This window comes from Aulostomus chinensis, chromosome 3 (genome assembly GCF_037954235.1).
Source record: "Aulostomus chinensis isolate RoL2024-O1b breed Wild chromosome 3, RoL_Achi_v1.0, whole genome shotgun sequence".
Taxonomy (NCBI): Eukaryota; Metazoa; Chordata; class Actinopteri; order Syngnathiformes; family Aulostomidae; genus Aulostomus; species Aulostomus chinensis.
In genome coordinates this window covers 3815795-3843309 of record NC_141322.1, presented here as the reverse complement: position 1 = coordinate 3843309, position 27515 = coordinate 3815795, and the positions used below count along the sequence as shown (strand labels likewise).

The window sequence follows — 27515 nt, the reverse complement described above, 5'->3', positions numbered from 1 at the left end:
ACACACACACACACACACACACACACACACACACACACACACACACACACACACGCAGGACAGCCTAGTTCAATACAGATGGGGGAACCACAGTAACGGGAGCACATTTAAAAGTGAAGCTATTTCAGGGTTCCATATTTAAGTCCAGCAGAGAAAAATATTCTTTACTAACAAATAACAGTAGCAACATGAACAGCCCTGATTAAAGGAACACTGACGTTTTGAGAATTTTTAATAAATCTTTGAAAGTATTACAACATTTTTACAACATATATTCTTCAAGACAGTGATGTCATGGGTTTGAAATGAAGGTTTGATTTGAGGGTGTTTTTAGTAGAGTGGGGGGAAGTTACATCATTTCTTTCTGTTTGGGTGTTGACAGGACTGTACAAAAAGCTCCCACATGTATGGCAATAAACAGGGTAAAGAGGTGAACTGTGGGTCAAGGTAGGAGCAGTGTTGCCAACTTGGCGACTTTCTCCCTAAATCTGGCGACTTTCCAACTCTCCATGGCGACTTTTTTTGTCAAAAGCGACAGGCGACAAATCCAGCGACTTTTCCTGGTGTTATTGGAGACTTTTCTGACATTTGAAGACTTACGTAAGAGCACGTATCTTTGTTCCGCAATTCATGTTCTCAGCGAGCACTGGGCTCTTCCTGCTCCGCCCGAAAGTCGTCACACACAGGCGATCACCGCCTCCAACAGCGCGGCAGTGGGCAGTCGCAGGCAGCGGCAGTCAGGAGAGGAGCAGAGACCCTCACCCCTCTGCGTCCAGGCAGCAAATGAATCGCGCATGCGCAAAGCCGCCGAGACATCCCACCCTTCCTAAGTGGGATCGGATAGCGGGATGTTAGATAAACGTAAAGGTTCATTCATTTCATTCGTTGTCACCAAATCACTGCGTTATACAGTCGATGCATTTGACTCACACACCCTCAGTCACTAACTCACCTCGTCCACGTGTGTCGTGTGCCTCTCTGTGACGTGAGCTGAACCGAGCATCATGGCTAAACTGCACAGTCTAAAATACAGGAAGGAATGGGAATCAAACCCTCAATTTAAAGGTTGGTTGAAGCTAAACCCTGAGAAACTCTGCCAGAGTCTCTTTTGGGTCACTTTGCCGGTCCCAAGCCAGAAAAAAAAGGAGGAGGGTTCCATGTCGAGATAAAAATTCGAACCCACATAACCATCTTTTGACTAAATTTGATATTTTAACAAGGGATGGGTATGTAATCTCTTAATCTATGATTGGGATTAACTATCAATAATCGATGAAATCAATTGTTCATATTTGTATGACTGGAAACTACTGGCTACTCAAGACAAGGTGTTTTGTAGTAAATTTGAAGTTCTAAAACATTTCGTGTTTTTTAATCACTTTTTGTCTCTACCGCGAAGTCTCTCCTACAGCATCCACTGCGATCGCGTGCACATTATGCAAATTAGGCGATGACATCATTTGGCGACTTCTAGCAAATTTTAGGACAGCCAATAGCGACTTTCCTTACTGAGGAGTTGGCAACACTGGCTCCAAAACCGTGCATTGAAAGTTGCTCGGCGGCCGTCGTTGTTTGACCCATCATTGCCCCCTCAGTCATCCTGGAAATATTTCACATCAATAACAAAGAAAAGGAAATATCCATCTGCCATATGCATCATTGCACCGACTCCCTCCCCAGCAGCATGGGCCTCCTCTCCGTCCCTCAGTCTCCACTGATATGACAGAGTGCAAGAACAGGCCTCAGATTAGCAGCGTTTTTGGGAACAGGCCCTGCTTCCCTGCTCTAATGAGGAGGATGGAGTTCAGGTCATGCTCACCATGGCTATAAAGCAAAGTGAAATAATTGCAGCTTCTTCAGGGTAGTATGCAGTAAACACTGATAACATGCAGGGCTGTGGCTGTGTGGATGGAGTTCAGCAAAGCTGCAAATCCTCGGTCACCGTCCTTTCCTATTAGACCCAGCTGAAGCCAGAAGCGCCGCTGATACGAGTATACAACTCTAGCTCGGGAAGTATCAGCATATTTCTGCTGAGCACAACTTCAAACCGTTTACGGAGAAATGTTCCTTCAATTCCCATGCAACCAATGCATAATTAGTGATCCTAAAAAGGTAGTGGTGAGCTCAGTTTGCTACAGCGCAGCCTTTACTCACTCCTAACCACTGCACTTCCTTACTGATCCTGCAAGTTCTAATCTGTGAAAAATATTTACAACTTTACTACACCGCTGCCTGGTGCACCTGATAGTTTTGTCCTTTCTTGACTCATTGTGCAGCTGAAGCTGAAGCAGAAATATACGTAATCTTGCTGCTGACAGTCCACTGACATGACCACGGAGGAGCATGTAGACATGCAGGATGCACCTACTGTAGTCCGGCGTACAGCACTGCAGCTCACCTGCTGCCCTGTGCTACAACCTGAATAGTCTCCAGCTCCTGCAGCTGCACCAGATGCCTCGCATTAAATCACCTGCTGGCCTGATTTCATAAACACTCAGCAGCAGAGCACAAAACACAGGCAGCAGACGTCTGGCCCAGTTGGCAACAGCAAGCCTACTTTCCCTTTTCACAAGATGACAAGCTGCCTGAGTCATACTGCCCCCTGGTGGACAGAACAGGCACACACACACACACACACACACACACACACACACACACACACTGGTCTACTTCCATCCCTGCACTCAGCTTCATAACAGGGTTGCAGCAGCAGCATTCACGTCCTTCAAGTGCATCCGTTTCGATTTGTTTGACTGAAACGGCCGCAAACGTTTCCACAAGCAGGTTTAAAAGGGTGGTACCAAACCAATATGTTGAAATTATGCTTTACATGGTGGCTTTGTAATTCTGTCCAATGAATGTTACAAATTATGCTGTGCGGGGAAACTCCCACTGGAATCAAGTCTCCTGGTGGAGTTTGGTCTCTTTATAAACAGCAGAATGATGAAGTTACATGGATGTAGCTTTTACTGAGGAATGTGCTTTTAGGTTAACCACAATTTTATGCATTTTATACATATAGAATATATATTTGAATTTCAGCTTCATGTTGACACTGTCAACTCTGAGTGGTGCTCCTTCTCATGCAAATGCATGTGGCCAGGGTCAGGTTTCTCTGCTGCGCTGCAGCTGAAGATGCGATGAATACTGTACACAGCAACAACCCATCGATAACTCGTATATTCTTAGATCTGAGAGCGCATATTCAAATGGTACTTTGCCCTAAACGAGTGTTTTGCTTTTCAAGTCCTCATGATTCAGTGAACAACTTTGTGACTCCAGAATACAGAGAGAGCCAGCCACATACACTTAGCTTGGAGCTAATGGTGACTGATGGCTCACAACAGCCACAGCAACAAAACAACGGCAAAACTGTCCAAAAACATCCCTGTGCAAACTCCATCATCTGGTATAATCCACGACTTCTTTATCCAGCTGCGTGCTCCGCTAGCAGCAACACATTCAGCTGAACCAACTGGCTGGTGCTCATCCACGCTTCCGGTGGGGGCGCCAAACCAGAAGTGTTAGCGCTGATTTGATTTAAATTTACATTGAAGAGCTACGAAGCGTTACTGAGCATATAGTGAGATACAGAAGACACTGATGACACTGGACGATGCCCTGAGGGTCCATAAATGTAAATTATAGGACAGTTTTGCCATTGTTAGCCATCAGTCTCCATTAGCTTCAAGCTAAATATACGTAGCTGAATTATGTTTTTCTCTCCCAAGACAGCACTTTTCAGTTAAGTATCACTGAACTGACATCTTGCAGCCGATGGAGGCACTGAAATTGTCACTGGCTGTCAGCGTTCGAACAAGAAGCCAGTGCTTTATATTTCCACCAAAACCTACGTAGGTTATAATACACCTCGCTTCATGTGTCTTCAGTCTAACGTCTTTGCCCCCCCTCCCCCCGTCGCCATCTGTGTGGTTTGGAGTTGATGGTGATCTGAGTGCCGCAGTGCCAGATGACACTGTGCTTGCTGTGTTCCAGCACGACCCGGCCGTCACGTCTGCCCTCGGAGCATTGTTGTTATTTTTGTTGGCACAGTTAGCTGAGGGACTGAAGCTCCTGGCAACAACATACAAACGGCTCTGTAGTGTACCACACCAGTCTGCATGCGCGTGTCCCCTGCTTGCACTGTGCGTCTATACACTAGGAATGTATCTGTGTGTGTGTGTGTTTATAATTTTTCCATGTGCAGCAGCACAAGCACAGACTGACACAAACACACCTACCTCTGTTCACTTTTCCCTCCAAATTTCTTTTCTGGTGTTCCCAAACTCGCCCCCTCTGCCCTGCATCACTTTCACATTTACTAACTCCACCTCCCCCAGAAAAAAAAAAACAAAAAACACTCCTGCAGACAGTTGAGTGGATGCCAGGGTCTGCGAGGCCAGAACGAGAGGAATTTAAACAAGGGGGAGAGGTAGAAACAATCGTGTCTTTGCGGGAAGGATCTGCTCTTTTTCCTCTGAGGCGGCTCCAAGTGACCACACATATGGATTCCATTCCCCACTGAGCAGCTGCTGCTACTCTTTCTTTCTTTCTTTCTTTATTTCTTTCCTAATTCCTTTGCTCTTTCTTTATTACTCTTTCTCTTCAGCTTCAAATTATTTCCTGTTTGAACCTGAAAACACTCACACACACACACGCACACACATACAGAGACACCTACACACATGCACACACATACACACACACACACTCCTTTACATGCACAACCCAAACAGACTGCATGTGTAAGTCATCATTTGGGCTACTGAAAATTGCTCCAACGTGCGCAGGATGTCGTGGTCGTGATCCTCAGCTGATGTGCGCTCTCTTAAAAGTCCGTTCCATCCACTGGTCACTGTGTTCCTATTTGTCCTCCATGGAAAGGTGTTAACAACTGTGTGCATGTGAGGCGCTGAAGTCACGTCCCCTCACTGATCACTAGAAATAATGCATTGCGGTTTGGTGGCCATTGACGTGAGCCTGCCACAGTGACCTCTGACCACCAGAGTCCTTCCAGTTAATCCGCGAGTGCCGGTGGATGTTTGAGCCACATTTTTAAAAATTCTCCCTGAGTCATTCCTGAGATTTTGGATGAATGAGAATGGAATGGACAGACTTACAACCTGAAAACCTAACATCTCCAGAAACTGAGAAGTTGACAATGGATGAAAAATTAGCAGTAAAACTGGATGTACATTTGAAAATAAGCGCTGTTTGATAGTGGCTCTTGTCGCTTCTGTCCAAAAAACAAAACAAAAAAAAACGGCTTCTTTTTTTTTTTTTCAAAGATTCACCTTCATTTTTAATCTCCATTTCATAAATCATTTTTTCTTCCACCTTTCACACTCTGGGGAAATAAACACTCAGAAACTCACCACTGAACCTTCATCATCCCACCCAGAAGCTGACTCGAGCACCAGTCAGTGGATGAAGATACACAATACAGGGACGAAACTGGTCAGGAATGAGAGAGCCAGTCAGCTGTCCGGGGCGGCTAACTCGCCACACACTGCAGTACTCATGAACATGTGGACACTTGAAGTACTAAAGACTTCAACTGCATTAAATTTAAGTACAGATTTTCCAGATTTACATCGCCAGCACTTCCAAAAACACCCTTGTTTGTGTGCATGTGTGTGTGCGTGGGTGTGTGTGCACTGTGTGTTTAAATTCTGGGGAATAAGATTGCGGTATTTCCTGGGAATTCCACTGAGCATCTCCTCCCTCTATTTACTCAAAAAGGCATTTTCCCCCAAAATAATTAATTCTGCCATGCGACTGTCATCAGCGTTCAGAGAAGAGTCAAACTTATTTACTGTCCTGGTTCTTCAGTGTCCCTCTTGGCAGCGTAACTCCTAATTGTTGAAAGGAACATGAATTAATGAGAACGTTGCTTCACCTTCTGAAGTCTTGTTCCTTCTATTTTCATAAAGCCTCATGTCATGAACCAGACAGCATACATCAACCGCTGTCCTCTGCTTAGACGAGGGAAAGCAGGCCAGGCAAAATGGACGAAACCTGTGAAAGAGCAAAAAAACTAAAACCACTGACTGATAACAAGAAGGGGACCAAGATTCAGATGCCAAACAGGAATGAACCCGACCCCCTCAGTCAGCGTCACCATGGAAACGTGGGAAGAGGGCAGACCCAACAAAACACATACAAAGTAAAGTTCACAGCTTTGGGAGGAGCACAGGAGCACCGACATAGCCAACACACACCCTGCACCTGTTAAAAGGAGCAGTTCATCAACACAGCGCACACTCGCCTGCAAGCTGCACCAGGTTTGCCGTCTTCAGACCTCAAGCAACTGTGATCCGGCCTACCAGGAAGCCGGGGCTCTGGCAGGCTTGCCAAAGAAATACGAGACAAATCCAGTCCAACTTCCGTCTTTCACCCTCTGAACTTTTACACAATCACAGCAGCTCGTCTGACTTGTTTTAGGATTTTAAATCGATGTGTATAATTTCAGATTTCTTTTCTTATTTCCTGATTGGAACAAGGCAGGGGCACCCTTTAACACAGCCGAACCAGCAGCCAGAATATAATGTTGGTGCGTTTCTGCAATCACGGATGTGCATAATCCCAGTGTTCCTGCACCAAAGCTATATTTTTCAGTGTCTGTGCAGTATCTCATCAGCTGAAATGATACTCTCCAACAACAAAGGGGATTCAGGGACAGCCACAGCTTGTCGAGACAACAGTCGTATTTGATCAGGTGAGGAGAAGATTATGGTCTGGTCAGGTTTAGGGTCTAAAAGCGCTTGGTTTGGGTTAGGAATTCATTGCAGTTTGCGTGAAAATTCATGAAACACATGGTGAAAATGGAAGGAGTGCAGATCCCTTCAGTCTCAGTGGTAGTTTGCACCACACTTGAAGAGATTACCTCAAGGCGTTCCTGAGATATCATGTTCACGAGACTGGGACGGACAAAATACCAGCTCCGAGGTATCACCGCGCAGGCACGCAAATGTTGCACCCAAAAAAAAACCACAGTATTTCCACATCTCTAGTCTAGTCTATTCCAAGTTATTTTGTGAGTTTGTAAAGCTGGAAGTCGAAATGTTTTGTTTTCCAAATCCGTCCAATTAAAACGCATCACTACAAATCAAGTTCCTTTGGATTATTGAGAACGCTTCCGTTTCATCTGTACGTCCGAACACAGAACGAGTGAGAGAGGTGTGAGGGGTCTGAGAAATGTGGTCGGATGATCGACCTCCAACGTGTGTGACTTAACAAACTCAGTAAAAGGTGAAGAGGCTCCTTGCTCTGAATTGTGCATATTTCTACAACTGTTGCATCACCTTTACTGCAAAGGCCCCTATGAATGTAACTGAACAGTAAAGGTCATGAGGTCAACTGACTCTTAAAAATAAAGGATGACCTGGGACCCGCATGGGTCCGGATTGACGTGTTCATATGGGAACATGTGGTTTTGTATGGTTCTGTTAGCACAGGTCCTGTGTCTAACCTTTAATGTAATGCCTGCGTCTGGAACGATCTGACCAGGATCAACTGTCCAAGCGAGTGCTGCTGCTGCTCAGGAGGGTCAGAGAGCGGATGCCAGACTGATGATAGTACTTTAGCAATGCTAATGCTAGCAGCTACTGTGTTGCCCAGGAATTAGTTGTAACAAAAATTGATCTTCATACGCAAAAAGTTTGAAATCTTTCAACGTCACTGTGGACTTTGAATCTGAAACTACAGGTGGATTATTCATGGACATGTTTCACCAACTTACGTGGTAAAGTGAAATGACGGCATGGACAGCACCTAAGGTTACATTCGATCAGGAGCAGTTTGAGTTTAAAAAATTGTAAACAAACTTGAATTAGTTAATCGTGATCATCTGAGAAATGGGTGCTGAGTGGGTCTGTGTTTCTGGGGCCCTCATTTCCTGGTTCTGCATGGGTCCATACATGGTCTTGCTGTTTACTTGCAGCTGCTAACAAACTTCTGTCTCCTGCCAGGAAGAGAGATGCACCATGAAGCCAGATCTTCACCACACACTGCACACTCTCCTGAACAATGAAACACTTGGTCACTCACTGTTGGAAGCCCATTGCTAATGTTGAGTGTGCACAGCAAATGCATCAGATGAAAGGATGCAAATGCACTGACAACCAAACACAAATCAATTGCGTGTGTAGGGCAAAATACTTGTTGGGAATGTGTGAGATTTTATAGACTTCATTATCATCATAGTCAGCTCCAGAAGAACAGACTCTAAATATAGCGTATTATTGAGATTTTTGCCAGATGGGTGGATCAGGGAAGAAAGCAGACGTGCAAAACCCAGCAGTCGGTGTCTGTGGTTGGAAGGCTGGTGAGGGATTCTGCCCTTGTCACTGCACAGTGGCTGTCTGTATTGCAGGGGAACAGCACCACAAGGGGATAAAATGAAACTTGGCAAACACTGCAGCCTCCTGGTGAAATCTGCTAGCTGGCAAGTGAAAAGACGAAGCTGGCGGCTCCATGTGAGGCTGTCCACGCCCTCCAGGGACAGTCATGTGTGGGGAACTGCTAAGTCCAGATCGGGAGGGAAACGGAGGATTATAAAGGTTTTCTTACACTCTTTCCCCACCTTCTCCCACTCAAGCGAGCACAAAGCAACGAGACGAGTGAGCACCACTGCTGGAACTCTGACGGCAAAGATGGCAAATCGTAGCAGAAGGTACCAGGGGCAACAAACTTGCATTGGCCTCATGTATATTTTATGGTCATCCAGTCATGAGTGTGTCCTGGAATGAAGACCCTGGAAACCGGCAGCAAATGATCACATTCACCTGGGTTATGTGTTTCCATCAATTCTGATCGAAGCCTGGAAATACCTGTCCACTGCAGGGTCATGTGACCCGGGGCTGATTGAAGGTGTTCCCGTTGCAGACAAAAGCCAAATATGAGCAGTTGTTAGCAGGTTTTTGGTCGGTAGGAATGGAGCTCTAGTTTGCTGACATGAGACTAATTATCTTTCCTTTTCTGTTGAGATACAAATGACAAGAGATTTTTGTAAAGTTTCCACCCGATTCAAACCTTGAGAAAAGCACCACCCATCATCAAAGTTCTAATCAAAGGATTGGCTGCTGTTAGCATGACCACAGAGAAGTGAAATTACACCTTGGTTGACCTTATTTATTTATACATCAATGACAAAGTAAGATGTTGGCAATCAGCGAACCTCCTGAGGTCTGATGCCAAACCTGCCAGGTAAACACAGCCCCCCCTGCAGGAGGTCCAACGTGCTCCGGCTCCTCTGGCTGCTCAGTCACCACAGCACAGAACTGAGACTTGCACCTTTTTAAAGGGCCCCTTCACCAGAGCTGGGAAAACACAGCCTTCCCTCACCAACCACTATAGACGCTGCCTTTATTTACGCGGGATTTCTAAGACTTCTGTGGACTTGAGCCGATTGTTGACAGTTCACACAGTTTCCTATCTTGTGGTCACACCCAACAGACATGGCTTTATTTAGTCTTCACATCAGCAGCAAGTCTGGCTTCAACTACGGTCCACACACACACACACACACACACACACACACACACACACACACACACACACACACGGGACACAAAGCCAAAAGAAACTAGAAACAACTCCATCTTTCCTGCATCCTCCTTCTCTCCCTCTTTCACATATAGAGAGCATGTGCAGGCAGCAGTGCTTACCTTCCTCCCTTCTCCCTTCCCTCACTTTCTTCTCTTCTTTGTTGCTTTCTCTACTCCAGTCTTCCTGTTGGTAGCAGCCTCCTACAACATGCTGGGGCTTGGCTGGAATGGGCCGGTCTGCTCAAAACCCCACTGGTCTGGAGAGAATAAGAGAGAGAAAAAGAAAGTAAGAGAGATTCAATCAGCATGTGAGCAGAGAATTGAAAGAGAGGAGAAATCTGAAACCTCCACAGCCCTAGAAACAATCCCCCCCACCCTTCCTCCTGCTCACTGCTGTCTACCTCCATCTCACCCTCCCTCCCTTCCCTCTTCTCTGCCTCATCTCCCTCTCTCTCATTCAGCATGCAAGTCAAACCACTCATCCATTTGTAGCTGTTTCTTTTCCCCTTTCCACTCTCTTTTCTTTTTTCCTCAAAATACACTCTCCTCATTTTGCAAGAGTACATGTTGCAAATTTGTTTTGGGAGATTTTTTTTATTCCAGATATCTCAAAGGTAAACAGAAATGTCAGCTGTCTGCAGCTGTACTTCAGTAACAGCCTATTTAAAACAACCCACTGCTGCATTATTCACTCAAAACGTATCTGAATCCTTACCATTACGAAGAGCAGGAAGAGGAAGGAGAAATAAAAACAAATTATAATCTGATTGGAAATCTGAAACCCATCTGGGGCTTTGAACAAGTAAAATACTTTTAAACACTGTTCTCAATGTTACAGGCAGCCGGTGCAAGGATGTTTATACTGGTGCTGTATCTTTACTATCATTCTGGTGAATTTGCTGGATCTAAGTTGAAATGAGTTGCAGCTGAGTATAATGTAACACAAAGAGTATTACAATAATACACAATTAAATGACCAACAAAGCAGTGTTTTTAACAGTACTACTACTACATGAAATTCATGTCTGAGTCCAAAAAAACACCCTGTTTTTTGTTTTGTTTTGTTTTGTTTTTTTACAAACCGCTTATCTGTGCAGGGCCCCATTTGTATTAATGTGTCTGTATAAATTGTTAGAAACTGCAGTTTATTCTTCATTTAATTAAAGGAAGTTACTGCTCATCCAATATGAAATACCTGAGAGGCAGTTTATCAAGGATTTAGTGTCTCATTATGATCTAATAATATAGATAAACAGAACTGTGTCGTCTGCATAACAATGACAGTTTGCACCACTGTAGGTTTCATGCACCATCGTGGTCCAGTGAGAATACAGCATAGTTTCACTATGAATAGTGAAGTAGTACTTTATTAATGGGAGTAGGTACTCCTTTAAAAAATGAGTACTCCTTAAGATGAGACAGCATAGTTTGTTTCCTCGTCCTAGATATGTGCTGTTTTTGCCCTCGCTGTGATTATTCCCCCGCTGCCTGTGCACTTTTTCCACTTACATACTACAGTTAGAACCAAAGATTGTGCACAGAACTCCAGGCCAGTTTGGCATTGATTATTTAATATACATAAAATAATATACATATATTTCCATCCACCGACTGCACCACTGTGCCGCCATACATACAAGTAATACATGCAAATGTATGCGGTTCACATTTTGCATTAGATCAAGATATATATGTTTGACTTTAAAAAGAATGATTTCTTTTGTTTTTTATCAACCAGTTTAACCCTAACATAATAATTGAACATCCTTTAATGTCACATTAATGCAGTCAATAAATACAAACAATTTCTCCAACAGGAAGCACATACAGGGAAAATGGTAGGAGGCCAACGACTGAACCCTGAGGAACACCGGGGAAAGAATTATGCTTGTCTGGAAAATGTTAATCAGCATTAACAAATAACTTCTGTTGGTTGGTAATAAACTTGTTCAACATGGTTCCAGTTGGTCTCTAAGTACCGTGATCAGTCACTTAGGTCCGGGAGAACACGGTCAACAAAAACAATGGGCTTTAAAACAGGTTGCTGTTTGCCTTACGCTCCCACTCATGAGTCAACAATGGTTGATTCATTGTGACCAAGATTACCTCCTAACCTCAGCCACAGAGTTATTATTGGAACTATGACGACAAAGGTCTCCTCCCCTCAAGGTGGTAGTCATTGTTAAGAATACTTCATACCTCATCATGCATATGATGACACGTATTTATTTTTCAACAATGATACTTAAGGGTTTTGAAATTATGTTGTCTTGCCATCCATCCTTTGTCTTCCTTGTTCCTATTAAGGGTCGCGGGGGGGTGGAGCCTATCCCAGCGGCTACGGGTGAGAGGCGGGGTTCCCCCTGGACAGGTCACCAGTCCATCGCAGGGCCAACACATAGAGACAAACAACCATTCACACTCACATTCATACCTGCGGTCAATTTAGAGTCTGGATTAACCTGGTCCCCTCTTGATGTCTTTGGACTGTGGGAGGAAGCTGGAGTACCGGAGAGAACCCACGCAGGAACAGGGAGAACATGCAGACTCACACAGAAAGACCCCGTGCCTGAGCCAGGACTCGAATCCGGAACCTTCTTGCTGTGAGGCAACAGTGCTAACTACTTATAACCACTCACCACAACACACTTTTTTCCCCCAAATCTACTCAGGGTGCTCAAAAGACTTCTAAAAAGATGAAGACATGACTAGAAACACCATCAAGATTTAATAATTTCCTCTGTGCCTCCCCATTACTTCTTGGGAAACAATAAATCAGTGAGCAGCAGTGATACGTCTCGGGTCCAATCCTGATCAAACAGACTTTCACAGTGCGTGCGGGGCTCTGAGATTATGGGCGTTACTGATACTCAGCATTAGTCAGAGAGAGCTTCCTCGCCAAACACAGGTGTGTGGGGAGGGATGAAGATGCAGCGTCTGAACTTGACAGAGCTTCAGAGGAACGGATGAGACACATGACCGGAGGGCTGCAACACACACTCGCCTCTGCTCATGCTGTGTCTCGCTTACATGTCCTCACAAGCCCTGACCCACCCCTAACACACACACACACACAAACACACACACACACACACACACACACACATACACTCACACACACACACACACACACATACACAATAAACTCACCACAAATACTTGTGTACACATGCATGCCTCTGTCAAAGTCAATGGCATCTGATAAAGGTTATAAACGCTCACCTAGAGAATATCTACTTCAACAACAACTAACAAGCTTATGTTGATAACACAAGGTCCTTAGTCTCCAAGCACCTGGATGATGTCATATTACTGTCAAGAATACTTCATTTATTCCACACTGGGAAAATTTAAAGAAGCATGTGCTCTCTAGTGCCCTCCAGTTTTCAACTGGATTCAGTCGTCCATCAGTTCTCAAAAGTCCCAACCTGCTGATGTAACGCCACTCCAGGTAGAGGTCTTTGTCCCTCTAATTCTGGGGTTCTTAGGTGCCCCAGTTTACACTGCTGACCTTAATGTCTCCATCCATTTTCTTTAAAAAGACACCTGTATCTGATACCTCTGTTTACATCTGCCTGACGCTGTGCATGTGGTTACGAAGGTTTGGTGACATGGAGGTAAAACAAAACAAACTGACAACTGGCTGACCGCTGCTGAATTCTGTGACCCTGAGCGTGAGCACCACTGCAAGAGAAACTTCTTTTGACCCCTCTGTCATTTGTAGTTCCATCCATCCATTTTCTTCTGCTTATCCTGTTAAGTGTCACAGGAGGGTGGAGCCTATCCCAGCGGCTTTTGGGCGAGAGGCGGGGTTCCCCCTGGACAGGTCACCAGTCCATGGCAGGGCCAACACATATAGACAGACAACCATTAGCTCTCCCAGCCACACCTACGGTCAATTTAGAGTCTGGATTAACCTGGTCCCCTCTTGATGTCTTTGGACTGTGGAGGAAGCTGGAGTACCAGAGAGAACCAAGCAGGAACAGGGAGAACATGGAGACTCACACAGAAAGACCCCGTGCTGCAGCCAGGGCTTGAACCCTGAACCTTCTTGCTGTGAGGCAACAGTGCTGACCACTGCACCATCGTGCCACCTTCATTTTTAGTTTCTTCCCAAAACTCAGGCCTATAAATAAGGGATGTTGAGCCATAACACTCATCCCCATCTTCCAATCAACCCATTTCTGACAGCTCTTCACTGGGACTGTTGATGTGCTCAGCTGTTGCTTATCGCTGTGCTAAAGGGCAGCTTCTACTGAACTGGGCAGTTCAGCAGCGGCCAGGAGGAGAGCACGCAGCTCCAAGTCTGAGGCTATTTTACTTTCCCAGAAAAACATGGTGTGTTCCTGTGGGGCTGGGAGTGAACTGCTGACTTGAGGAGTTCAAGTGAGGAAAAGGGAATGTTAGCCTGTCTGGAAGCATGAGTGAAGTGCACATCGAAAGAAGATAATAAGACAAGGATGTACTGGGATTGATGACGAATGATGAGACTGATAACTTGTGAGTTATGAGCATTCTTCACGTCTGGGTGCCACCTTCAAGCTCAATTCATGTCAACAAACGATCACTCACTCGTTTCTCAATTCACTTTGACAGTAAAACAAAATCATTCTAAAATGAAACAAAAATGTGAAAAGGCACAAGGTAATGTTTTCTCCATTCATCCATCCATCCATCCATCCATCCATCCATCCATCCATTATTCGTACTGCTTATCCTGTTAAGGGTTGTGGGGGGGGGGGGGGGGGGGCTGGAGCCTATCCTGGCTGACACTGGGCAACAGGCAGGGTTTACCCTGGATGAGTCACCAGTGTAATTATTTTTTTCTCATATATTAAAAATCTTTTTCCAAGAAATTGAAAGTAAAAGTAAATTTGATGTCATACTCCAACATTGAGTGTAAAAATAATGAAATAATGTCAAAAGATATTAATACTGTGAGTTGATAATAGAGGACAAATAGAAAATAAGTTTGTAAATACGACCCGTCCAGGGTGAACCCCGCCTCTCGCCGAAGGCTGCTCGGATAGGCTCCACCCCCATGACCCTTAACAGGATAAGAGGGAGAAAATGGACGGACGGATGGAAGTTTGTCAGAAAAAAGAATTAAAACTTAAGATGTTCCTCAAGAAAAGACATTTATCCATCGAGCACCAAATGTAAAGCAGAGACTGGCAACTGAATTCAGCCGCTGTTTCAGTACAGCGCTACCACCTAGAACAAGGCTTTATTTGACTGTCAAAAGATTGGTGGCTGTTCAACGGATGCACCTGAGACAACAACAGCTTGCACTGTCTTAACAGTTTGAGAGAGAAAAGATTCCATATTTGCATTTTGGATAAAGTCCCTTCAGGGTTGGGATGGATTATATTTCATCCTGGACTCTGACTTGTCTTCTGCATTCCAAAGCCAGCATCCTCAATAGAATATGGAAACCACTAGAAACCACTGGATTACATGGATGGAAACACATCTGCCCTCACAAGAGCGTTTGAGTTCTATTATCCTTCAAATCCTGACCAGCCTGGACCAGGTGGGCAGTCAGCGGGCCACCACAGGCCCGGTGCAGCGAGACGGACAACCACTCAGAACTTTACAGCCTCCGATTGACCTCATCAGCAAATATTCTTAAAGAAGCAGTCTCTGAGTCATCAGTCCTGTTTTCATTTCATTGTCAAACAAACTCGAAAAGAACTTTGGAAATGTTAAAATGAAAGGCAATTAAACATTTCTGGCTTGGTATGAATACAACAGGTTATACAATAGACATATTTTATCAGAAGATGGCACAACGGCAATGAATATACAGAATAAGAAATCGCTTTCCATACATCTCATTGGCCTCATTTTTGTTACAGATCAATTCCTATTGCTCTCTATTTAATTTAGTAAAACATTGCCATTTTGAAAAGAACACTGCACAATGTTTTCATTTGTTTTGTTGTTTTAATGCTGGTTGAAGTTTGTATGTCCTCTACAGCAAATGGACCGATGGAACCACTTGTTTATTCATCACCAAATTGAGCAGCACTAGATTTTTTAATTTGTATTTTGGTAGCGGAATAATAGCTCTTTTCTGTGTGTGTGAGTGTGTGTGTGTGTGTGTGCGTGCGTGCGTGCGTGTGTGTGTGTGTGTGTGTGTGTGCGTGTGTGTGTGCGTGTGTGTGTGTGTGTGTGTGTGTGCTTGTGGCCTTGTAGAAGCCTCATTGAACCTGTGTGGGGTCCTTACAGGTTTCAGCAGTAACGAGCCCTCATGTCTAAATAATGGCTGTTAGAGGGTTAAAACTGTTGGTTCAGGCTTATGGTGTGAGGGCGCAGGTCCCCATGAAGATAGCAACATCCACTGTACTCTTTATTTGTGTGTGTGTTATGAGTGTGTGTGTGTGTGTGTATGTGTGTGTGTGTGTGTGTGTGTGTGTGTGTGTGTGTGTGTGTGCGTGTGTGTTGATGGCAGTGGAGTCCCCAGAATAGCTCCAGCATGAACATCCAGTCTATAATCAATGTGTTCCCATCATAATTTGCTGTGAGTTTGGCTGCTCATTCATCTCTCGGCTGCGTGGAAGGCTGACGGGTACAAACCATTCAGTCTAAATATATGTCACTGCAAATCACTCGCTGCAGGAATCCACCCGAGGACAGGCTGCTGCCACGGCGAGAGGGGGCTTCATCCTTGGAATCTTGCGTTTCTGCTTTCGTTCGCCTCGACCGGTGCAGGTCAACCACAGGCCAGCTTGTTGCTGAATCTGATCATTCGTGAATCCAAAGGTTCTTGATCACTCACAAGTTACTTTGTAATATCATTTCCTGTGTAGGCTGATGATCGTTACTGATGACTTTACTTTTTGCGTTACTTTCACCAAAATCACCATTGCAATCATTATAGAAGGCTTTAAAAAAATGGAGAAGAAAGAAAAATAATGGAAAAAAAACTTGAATTTTTTTCTGAATATCAACATAGCACATAATCATATTTGAAAAGAAAGACGTTGTCTTCTGTGCTCTCCCACCACCTCTGAGGGGAAGTGTGGGCATCGAGTCTCTTGCCCCTTTGTTTTGGGGATCCTGTTGTTAACAATTATCAGCAACGTGATGTAACAGGTATAGGCAACATGAAGCACTGCCGTGGCTGCAATAAACAGAGCAGAAGAAGACGAAGAGCTGCCTTCAGTTGGAGGCGTTGTACTTGTTCTTCACTACCTGCTCGTGTTGCTGTTTCTTCACTGAGTGAAGGACTCGCTACGTCAGGAGAAACAGGTCGGAGTCTCGCATTCAGTGCATTTGTTCTTCTACAAACAGGAGCATACAATAGTTTTATTTTTAAATTTGCTCTTTTTTGGTACAATGTCTGAACACACGTTGATGGAGATCTGACCAGAGTTGTCCAGCGAGAGCAGGGAATCTGTGACAGCAGGCCCACATATCAGCTACAAAACCCATGAGCACCTGTAGGTTGAATTAAACTGTCACGAACCAATTCAACATTCCCCACGATTGCTTCACGGGTGTGAATGTGAGCGGCGAGCGCCAGGGCCGAGCAGATGCAGCCGAGGGTAGCAGCGCTGTTGGAGGTGCCCACAGCCAGGACTGAAATCCTCTTTCAAACAAATACTGTCAAGCCAAGGAGGGCCGAAAGCCTCCTGAACCAGGGACACACACTGTGCCCAGGAGACAGGTAGACAGACGGTGGCCTTGCAGCAGAGGTCAAAGGTCATGTCCCTTTGACAGGCACCAACTCTACCTTGTGTAGATGTTTCCTGATCCAACAGTCTCCACAGAAGCTTAGCTCTTCGGTTCCATAGACGCTCTCGAGGGACTTATCTTTAACAGCATGGTCTGGAGCTCCGCCCACACTGGATTCGTCTCACTGTCATTGAACTTGCAGCAAAATAACGGATGTGGTTTGGATGAAGAATGCATGCTCAAGGATTAAAAATCTGGTGACTTCTGAGAAATTAAAAATAACAATCTTGAAAATAATTCAGTCTCAATATTTGAAAAATCACCTGCCACAAAAAGAAAGCAACACACAAGACAACTAACACACACCTGAGAATCCTGAGATCATACGAGACATAGCTAGTATAATACCGTCATATGTCTGGTGCAAGAATGGAGATTGAGTATAATCCCGGTGAGACCTTTCTGACCGATGTCCTGCTGCACGTCAGGACGGCTAATAGCTGCTGTGGATTAGACTTCCCCGTCTGATGAGCGAGCAACATCTGCATTCTTAAACAGACTGAGGGATGAAGCCCCACAGAGGGTGGGGGTGAGGGTTATGTAACCAGGGTGGCGGTGGTGGGTGATGAGTGTGGGTGGGACCTAATGACACCGCAGATTTGTTGAGCAGCTGCAAACGCGCACGAGCCAGTGTGATTGTGCATCTGCTGCAACACTGGCCTGTTCTCCTGCAGCTGCCTCGCAGCATCCTGACGCCTCCCGCTTCAGGAGGAGGACTGAGGATCCTTGTTCATTTCAGCAGGAGCCACATCTTTTTATAAACAGACACTGGCTTCCACAAACTAGTTTCTAAATGATTCAATGATGATTTCTGGGCTTGAGTAGGCTACAAGATGAGGATGCACATGGGTGATGAGGCTTAGTGCTCGCTGAAGCTGTTGTGCCTGCGGGTTTTCTTAGTTTGAATGTCTTTAACTATTTAACACTTTTAATGGTATTTGTAGGATGTGTCCCAACTCAGGCAGAGCCAACACCGTTTTTTTTGCATTGAGGGATGGTGCGGAGGACTGGTATTGGTACCAGTAAATAGTCAAATTATCTGACAACGGAAAAAACAAAAGAATTGTTGAAATCAGGTGGCCAGTGTGGGGTCCAGCCAGCAAGCACAGTAGCCCAGCATGCTAACTTCAGCAAATCATCCCAAAATTCACCATCAGCTCTCATCAGCTCTGCGACAACATCTCAAATTGAGCGTCTACAGACGTGAGCCTGCAGCAAACCTCAACGTGATCTGCCAGCTGCGATCAGCAGCGGTGGCTAGCATGCTAGCATGCAGGGGCTGCTCCCAGAATTCATGCACAAAAAAAACTGATTGATAGGCTAATCGTCAACGTGTTAGTTTTTACCAGACTTCTGTACTGTGTGAAAATGAAATGGTGTAACACATTTCTATTTACAGTCTCTTCCTCAGTCATAGACCCCCCCGGCTGCTGCCTCTCTCATCTCCTCAGGGACTCATTAATGGTCTTTGTCTCCTTGGGTGTGATTCCTCTCAGTGTCATTAATGGCCGTCTGTCACAGCTGAACACCTCCCGTATACCAACATCAGTTACAGGCTGGAAATGACTTCATGCATTTATTGGCAATGTAAGATTTCAGTGCACGTCACAGGATGTGTCATCATGATCATGCGGCCCACTCACCCTCTTCCCTTTGCCCACGACTGCCTCACACACGTACCTCTGCCTCTGTCTGCTTCCATATGTCTGCCCCTGCCTCAATTCTCTTCCTCCGTCCCCTCCTCCACACCTTCTTTTGTCCCTGCTTTCCTTTCTCCAGCAAGGGGCTACCCCGTGATTACGGCTGTTGCCATGGTTTCAGATAGGGTGTGTGTGTGTGTGTGTGTGTGTGTGTGTGTGTGTGTGTGTGTGTGTGTGTGTGTGTGTGTGTGTGGTGGGGTATTTAACCTTTTAATCCCTGCCACATGCTAGCCATTAGCACGATAAGGAACAAAATATATCTTAGTATCTGTCACCTGCGCATGTAGATCAGTTTAAATCAGCGTTTGCACGATGAGAATAGGACTTGACTGAAGGCAAAACACACACACACACAAACACACACACACACACATGCACACACACACACAATCTGGATTAATCTCCTCCCACGCCCTCCAATAGAGGAGCCCACACACCACATCTCTCTGCCTCTTTTAAACACACACTGTACGTCAACACTCTGATGACAGTGGGGCTGAAAGCTTGAATCAAAGCCGTCTCATCCTGCTTTGCCTCTGATCAGCTCTGCCGGGAGGATTGGAGTGGAATTGGCTGGGATTAGTTTAACGCTGCCATGTGGCAATCAGTATAAATGGCATGCAGACACACCCACAGGAGAACCTCGCAGTCTGCTTTTAGCTGCTGCGTGTGTGTGTGTGTGTGTGTGTGTGAGTGTGTAACTACACTCTTACTGAGGATAGGCATGTAAAAAATAACTTGTGAGGAAGTTTCAGTATCACTTGGTTACACAGCAGGCGTGACACTTCAGCTCTCACACCTTGTGAGAAAGAAAAAAAAAGCATATTTATGTATTCTGTATTTTTGCCAGAACACCCAAAAAGGTCTGGATCAGACCAGTTTAAAAGTGGCCCCGTTCTACCTCTGACCCAGTAGAACCGGACTGTGGACATTAAATCCTGATTATTGTTGACAACAATGTTGATTGAATATTAACTTTAAATGTAAATAACACACGTTAATTCAAATGTGTCACTTGTTGTAAGACACGTTTGTATTCAATGTCCCTTTTCATAAAAGAGACTCACGTCTATGTGGGGTCTTTTTCATTTCAAACACAGTGCACAAAATTCAGTTTGGGGGGATTTTTTTGTGTAACCACGGCAACAGTCATTTGAAATGAGAGCACGTGAGTTGAGTTAGAGGGGAGCTGAAACGTTTCTATATACAAAATGAGGTTCGTTTATGTTTAATCAAGGTTATGTTTGTTGGCTGTCATTTCCCAACAGGAATTCCTCAGTAAATGGGAAAAGTTACATTCTGCACTGCTGGTTTTGCGTAAATGTGTTTGCCCTCAGGTACCAAACACCCTTCTGGCTCTCAGGGCATCTCTTCGTTGTGTTTTGTCCCATGTGAAGTCTGCCACCCCTGAAATGAGGGTCTGACGTGGGTTTGGCCTGTAGTTTGGCGTTGGAGTGGTCCTGCCTCAGCAAAAGCTAGGATGAATGTGAGTTTTCATCACATCACGAGGCAGAACTGCTCATTTAAAAGTGCTTTCTGTTCCTTTGCCTCAGGACAACTTTGATAGAACTGGACACCATCAGGCTCATGGTCGCAGATGAGCTGGGACGCACAACCGTTACCAAGCTTTTACTCTTCTGTTATTCACAGAATGAACACATTTAATGTGCAGAAGAGACATGAGTGGAGCTCAGAGAGTTAGGCTCAGAGTTAGGGGGAGGTCAGAGGTCAGTCAGCAGAAAAACACACTCCCACACACAGGTCTGCACAGCAAACTTCCATTCACATGGACAGCTTAAACTAAGCCCTAATCCTCGTCCTGAGCCTAACTTCAACCGAACCCCAACTCACAGCTTCACCAGGAACTCAGAAATTATGATTTGCTGCGAGCACTGGTCTCTAGTTAGTGTTTCCACCAGTTCAGGTCTGCAGTAGCTACTAAAGAAAACTGTAGTATTCATGTACCCTCGCACCACCTTGATGCCCAGAGGCAACAAACCCTCTGGTGCAACATACTGTACATGAACATACATGCAGTCGAAGGCTTTAAACACAAGCACCAGGCCCAACACACACACACACACACACACACACACACACACACACACACACACACACACACACAAACACACAAACACACACACACACACACACTCTAAACCTGTTTGCTAGTGGAGAAACACACCAGAGGAGAGCTAAACGAATCTCCAACAGGCCCGGGGTTTTATTATCTGTCTTTGAGTCCATTCACTCTTTTCTCTGTTGAGTATCAAACCCAAGTATGTATCAGTAGCAGCCATCATGACATGTGCTCAGGCTCTGTGGAGTCCAGAGACATCAAGAGGGGACCAGGTTAATCCAGACTCTAAATTGACCGTAGGCGTGGCTGGGAGAGCCAATGGTTGTCTGTCTCTATGTGTTGGTCCTGCCATGGACTGGTGACCTGTCCAGGGGGAAGGCTGCTGGGATAGGCTCCACCCCCACCACCCTCAACAGGAGAAGAGGGGGAACATGGAGGGATGGATGGATGGTTTCTCCTGACGTGCTCAGTGTCTTGTGAAAAATATATCAATCTGTCCATCAAGGCAATGACGTCACAGGACGAAACTGCAAGCATTCCTAGTTGATGGATCATGTCAAGCTAGGAACATGAGAATCTTTTCATCTTTACAATAATTCTCGCAACTCGATTATAATATAAATATCTATGCTTGTTGCCCACTGTAAACTGGTGAAACTGGTTGTATTTGCAATATTTTGAAAGTAGAACAAGAGATGGAAAATACAATACCCAGTTAGCGACCTGTCCCACTGAGCTCACTCGCTTCAGGTGAATTTCCGTTCAGCTCTTCATACATGCATGTGCTCATAAGACTTTGAACTGCAAATAAATCTCCGTGTTTTTGATGGAAACCTGACCGCTGTTGGCTGGCATTGCTGTGGAACGCAGCTGTTTACGGTTTCGTTGAGTTCTGTCGGTGCTATCCACGCATTCATGATGTCCATGCGTCACTCCAACAAGGCTACGTTGCCTCTTGGTTGAGTCTACGTCGATAGAGCTGGTGCCTCTGTTTTTGTTCCAGTGATGAGTTTGTGATATTGTCAGCATATTTATGAGACCACAGCACATTTGAACGCTGTTCTTGCCCCCTAATGTGATCAAATACAACCCGACAGAAACCAAAGACAGAGATGATGAAATGGCAGTTGGACAAACAACAGCCTCCGGTGTTTAAGTCCAGCGTTTTATTGGCTCATCCAGCACTCCAGCTCCACAATAACCTCACTTGTCTTGTCATCGCAACCTGTCACTGCAGTTAAAACGACAACCTACCGTCCATCTATCCTTCCAACCTCCCGTCCATCCTTCCATCCACCCTCAACTACCTAGCCGGGCTCAGATAAGGACTCATTCCTGACTTGAAGTGGACAGTAAATCATTTTCCTGTTGAGAACCATGACCTCAGATTTGAGGGGCCAATCCTCTGCCAAAATAAACAATCCAGGGAGAGCCTGAGGTCACAGACCGATGATGTCATCAGAATCACATCATCACAAAAAATAGCACCGAATTGCAGCACGGGTTTCAAATAAATTGCTCAATTTTGCATGAAGGAGACGTGTCAGAACTGCTCAGCTGCTGTTCGAGGATGCTATGTCAACAAATTCAGGACTGATCCAAAGTCCAGGACCCTTCATGATCCTGTGGGTCCTCAGGGGTCCTAAATGACTTTCAATCCTATACCAACATGTCAGAAATGAATGCGCTGTATAATAATCTATGTTGTCATGTATGTAAAGAGTCTGTCACGATGTCACATCATTCGCAGTATTATTATCATTACCATTGAAATGTGCAATCATTTTCATGATCATCCAAACAATATCATCCATCGATCTGTCCATCCATCATCAACTGCCGATCCTGTTTCACGGCCACGGGGGGGGGGGGGGGGGGGGCTATTGCTGCTACCATCGAGCGAGTGGCGGCGTTCACCCTGGTGGTCCCCAGTCGCCAGTCCCAATAATGTAATAATGAAAAAAAACCTGTGTTCTGAGAGATAAAAAAGTAGATTTGTGGCAGCTACTGTCACGATCCCTGTCTCGTGTTTCCTGTTTTATTTTGTAGTCATGTCCTGTCTTCCTGACCTCCCTCCTGTGATTACCTCATGTGTCTCACCTGGGTGATTGCACCACCTGTGTCTTGTTTCCCCTCTTGTATTTAACCTGTGTGTCTCCTCAGTTACTTGTTGGGTCATTTTTTGCTGTTATGGTAGTCTTCATCCTTGTTGTCAGTATTATAGTTGTCACAGTTCACTAACGTTTTGTTGCTGTCATTGTCGTCATCATCCAAGTTTCCATTCTCAAGTTGCCAGTCTCCCGTCATCCGTCACCAGGCTCAAGCCTCCAGCTCTCCCCGGCTCAAGCCTCCAGCTCTCCCCGGCTCAAGCCTCCTTTCGCACCATCCCTACTGTCTGCATTTGGGTCTCAATCATCTCACAAACTCCGATCGTGACAAGCTACATTATTCTGATAGTGGTCAGGTTCACGAAAAACGAAGAGGCTAGATATAGAAATAAAAACTGTTAAGCTGCCTTCATTGAGTTCATTTTCTTATAAACGTAGCAACAAAATTTTAGATAACATTGCCTTTCATTTACAGAAATTCGAAAACGGAAACACAGCGGTGAATCTGCCAATCGTCTCCAGGTTTTTCGCTCCAGCCTGGTTTGAGGCTGAGAGGAAACGTGCAGCAGAGGCTTCAGAAAACCGAAGCTTGCCGTGTACTGGGGCTTTAATGCAAACTTATCCCAAAATAAAGAATCCTCAAATTTAGGTGTCAATTTAATCTCCCCAACAACAAAATATGAACTTTGTAAGCATACATTGTTTCAGGAGCCGGGTGACCTGGACTGGTGAAGAAATCCTGGCACCGGTATTTAAAAGGCTTTAAAGGTGCTTCCAGGTCAACAGTTCCTGCCTTCACCTCCACTCCTGTTGCTGTTGTACTGTTTTGGAGTACAGTCGTTGCTACTGGTGTCCTGTCAGCTCCAGAACCTCTGAAAACTCTAACATTGTCATTAAGTACTGATTGACTCCAGCTGCAGTTTTGTGCAGCTTCCCAGTCACGTGGAAGGATGATTCCTCCTGATGGTGGGGTCCTCTGACTTTCCAGCCTTGGTGGTGGTCATGAGGTGAACAACAGGCAGGTGACAGCTCAAGGCTCGTTCATGGGGAATGGTCTTCATCCAGTACTTCAATCTGTTTGAACAAGCTATTCAGTGTTTTGCTTGCTCGGGATGCCATGGTGAAGCTTAACGGAGAGCTGTCTATCATCAGCAAAAACACACCCTGTCTGTCCTCATGGCTGGTGTTGTGTTTACGATGGAAACGGCATCACCAAGACATAACTGCTCGTCTGATGCGTGAGCTACTGACTGAAGCAAACAAGCCAAACACATGCGACATGCTGGGACCCTGAAACGCCTGCTGTGAAACCCCCGCCAACACGTCAATAATGCTTCAGTCAATAATTGATTGGATGGCTGCAAAATTAATGTTAAAGCACACATATGGGTTGGCCATACAGTTAAAGCTGGAGAGGCAGTTAATTTATTCCTGGCGCGCGCTCACACACACACACAAACACACACACACACCCTTCAGTGTTTACACCACAATTGTGCTCACACACAATCCATCAATCTTTACAGCTACCAGTTTGATGAATTAGATAAGCTCTTTACGCACACACACACACACACACACACACACACACACACACACACACACAAAACATGTCACTTACCAGCCACCTTTCCAAATTGTGCCCGGTCCTACTGCTGTCTGTTACCTCTGCACGTGTATTCCAACATGTGTGTGTTAATGAGTGTGTGTGTGATGGCAGTGTTCTACCACAGCAGGCAGCCGTCAGGTGGATCCACGCTAAACGTCACTATCAGCCAACAATAGATCCTGCAGGAAGGAGAGATGGACAAGAATAGGCGAGCTCTCCTCAGATGGGGCTGGACCGAGGCTGCAGGGAGCATGCCCGGCAGAAAATCCCCGGGTATTAAAACATCACATGACCACCCATCTCCACCATCAGTCAAGTGGAGGAGATGAAAGCATCGAGAGAGAGAGAGAGAGAGAGAGAGAGAGAGAGAGACGGAGAGAGAGTGAATGGGTGGAGGGGGGAGACGTCACTGCGCTGTTCAATCCTCCTTTTCGTCACAGCAACTGAGACACAGAGGGAGCAGGAGCCAATAAGACATGAGGACCGTCTGCTGGCTGCTTAGAGCCCCTCCCTGAGCTGAGAGACCAACACAGGCCAACATGGAGACAAAAGAGAAGCCCAGGAAGAGAGGAGAAATCCCGCCTCCGGGCAGGAAGAAAACAATAACATGAAATTAATATTTAACCAGTTCACATTAACATGAACCATGAGTGGAAATTAAAGCTGAGAGGACACATGGGGATTTAATGCGTATGCCTTGTAGGTAGGACTGTGCTCAGATTTAAAGATTAGACCCCATGTAGAGCCATATGGGATGTAACCTCTAAAATGTGTGCAGAGGACTTGGAAAGGTTAATTCAGTTGGATACACGTCCTACTTGTGTTGAAGAAAGGTGTCAAATAGCAGATTTGGTTCAGTTCAAAAAGCAACAACAACAACAACAAAAACGCCCTGCGTTATGCTGGCGATGTACCTGATAAAAACCTCTTGGAAAGGAGCCTCCACCAGGGTTCAGCCTCTTTATATATTGAAGAAAATAGAGTAGGTTGAAGGAAAGGGAAATTAGTTCAGCAAACAACTAACTAGACAACACCATCAGTGGTATTAGCAAAATCAGAAACGGTTGTTACCCTGCCTGGAACGATTCATTTCTCAGAAAAACAGTGCTTGAGACTTAGGGGCCAACCATTAATTTCCAAGTCTGTTCCCCAGCTCAAATGACATGTTCCAGGCTCCTGTGTTCCATGCTCCTGTGTTCCAGGCTCCCATGTTCCAGGCTCCTGTTTTCCAGGCTCCCATGTTCCAGGCTCCTGTGTTCCAGGCTCCCATGTTCCAGGCTCCTGTGTTCCATGCTTCTACATACTGTCCTATGCTTGTTTATGTAGCTATTGTAGCTCCACTTTCAGTAACCCCCCACACACACACACACACACACACACACACACAGTCACCCCTCCTCTTCCCCCCTCCTTCCCTCTGCCTCCCAGTGTTAAAATACAGGTGCTTGTCATTTTTGTCTTTTGAGGACAGTGGACATTGACAGTGTGGATACAGTCAGGAGAAGATGAGCAGGATAACAACACACTTCATATATAAATGCATCAACGAAAGTTACAAAGCTCCACCTGAACTGTCTCTCCTTTGATTTAACACCATGTGGAGGACAAATTACGAACACATTGCTCCGGCGACATCAAGAGAGGTGTGCTTGCGGCGTCCTGGCGGCCTCTATTCTGACCACGTGAAGTTTGTCTACAATGATTGGTGCAGTTTGAAAGCAAACCACACCAAACAAAAATGCACATTTGCGAGACCTTCTCCTCCTGAACCGCACCGTGTCCCCTGAACTAAAGTAGAGTTCTAATGAGCTTCCACACCAGAACCAAATGTTGAGTTCATGTGAGTGGACTAAAGAGCTGAGCTGTGAAACAGGCACAAGACTAACACAGAATACTTTCAATGAGACATTCAATGTTTCATAAACTCAGTCAAATGCAAAAACATTTGCAATAAAGTTCTTGGCATCTTAATTTCATAGTTCAGCTGCTGCTGTGTCTGTACCTGATCTCTGAGGGGAGCAGTGTCGTGGCAGCAGAATCTTTCTTGGTGTGTTTGGGCGCCCTCTTCTGGCCACTCTCCCACCTGTCAGCCCACTGATGTTCAAGCAGGATCTCTGATGCTGAAACACAGAAATGCTTTTCCTTGCCCTTTTCTTCATCTTGTGGCTGCAGCGTTTTGTGATGACACACCCTTTAAGACATTCCTGCTGTGTAAAACTCTCTCCTGGCATGCTTGCATATCAGGGGAGCTCAAATATGAATCCACTGACTCCAGACCTGTTTCTGTTTCTCTTTCCAGGAAGCGTCACCTTCTAGTCATGAGAGCAAGATGCTGGACGCCTAAATGCTCCTTGTGTGCTGGGCAAAGGTCAAGCGAACAAACTAATCTAACTGGGATGGAACCACAGAACAGGACTTACCACCTCAACTAACATTAAAGAGAATCAAATGAACTTTAAAAAACCCTCTGGTCCTGAAGCAAGAACCTTGGTTTCACATAAATCCTGGGACAGACACCCTCACTTGTATTTTATCCCCTATTCACCTTCAAGCTGTCCTCATTGTTGCTCCGCCCCCTCTGACCCTCTGGGCAGCCACGACCATGTACTTCCTTCGCCACATGTCAAACTCCTGTTTTGATGAGTTCATCATGCTATTCATCTTCCTAATCTCCCCAGTTCCCTCCCACATGACCAGCCTGGCCAACTGACCAGAGGAGGCAGAGACCAA

General features: G+C 45.4%; 1 protein-coding gene across 2 annotated transcripts in view; it reads right to left on the bottom strand.

Moving 5' to 3' along the window:
- Positions 1-25096, bottom strand: part of plekha6 (pleckstrin homology domain containing A6) — a 105789-nt gene extending 80693 nt beyond the window's left edge. The window contains exons 1-2 of one of the 2 annotated variants that reach the window (XM_086198290.1): positions 24798-25096; positions 9669-9805 (exon numbers count right to left, since the gene is read on the bottom strand). The gene's annotated coding sequence lies outside the window, so the exon portion shown is untranslated. Of the gene's footprint in view, positions 1-9668; positions 9806-17286; positions 17305-24797 lie in introns of those variants that run through there. The other variant, XM_086198292.1, reaches the window with a different exon arrangement.
- Positions 25097-27515: the final 2419 nt, after the last annotated feature.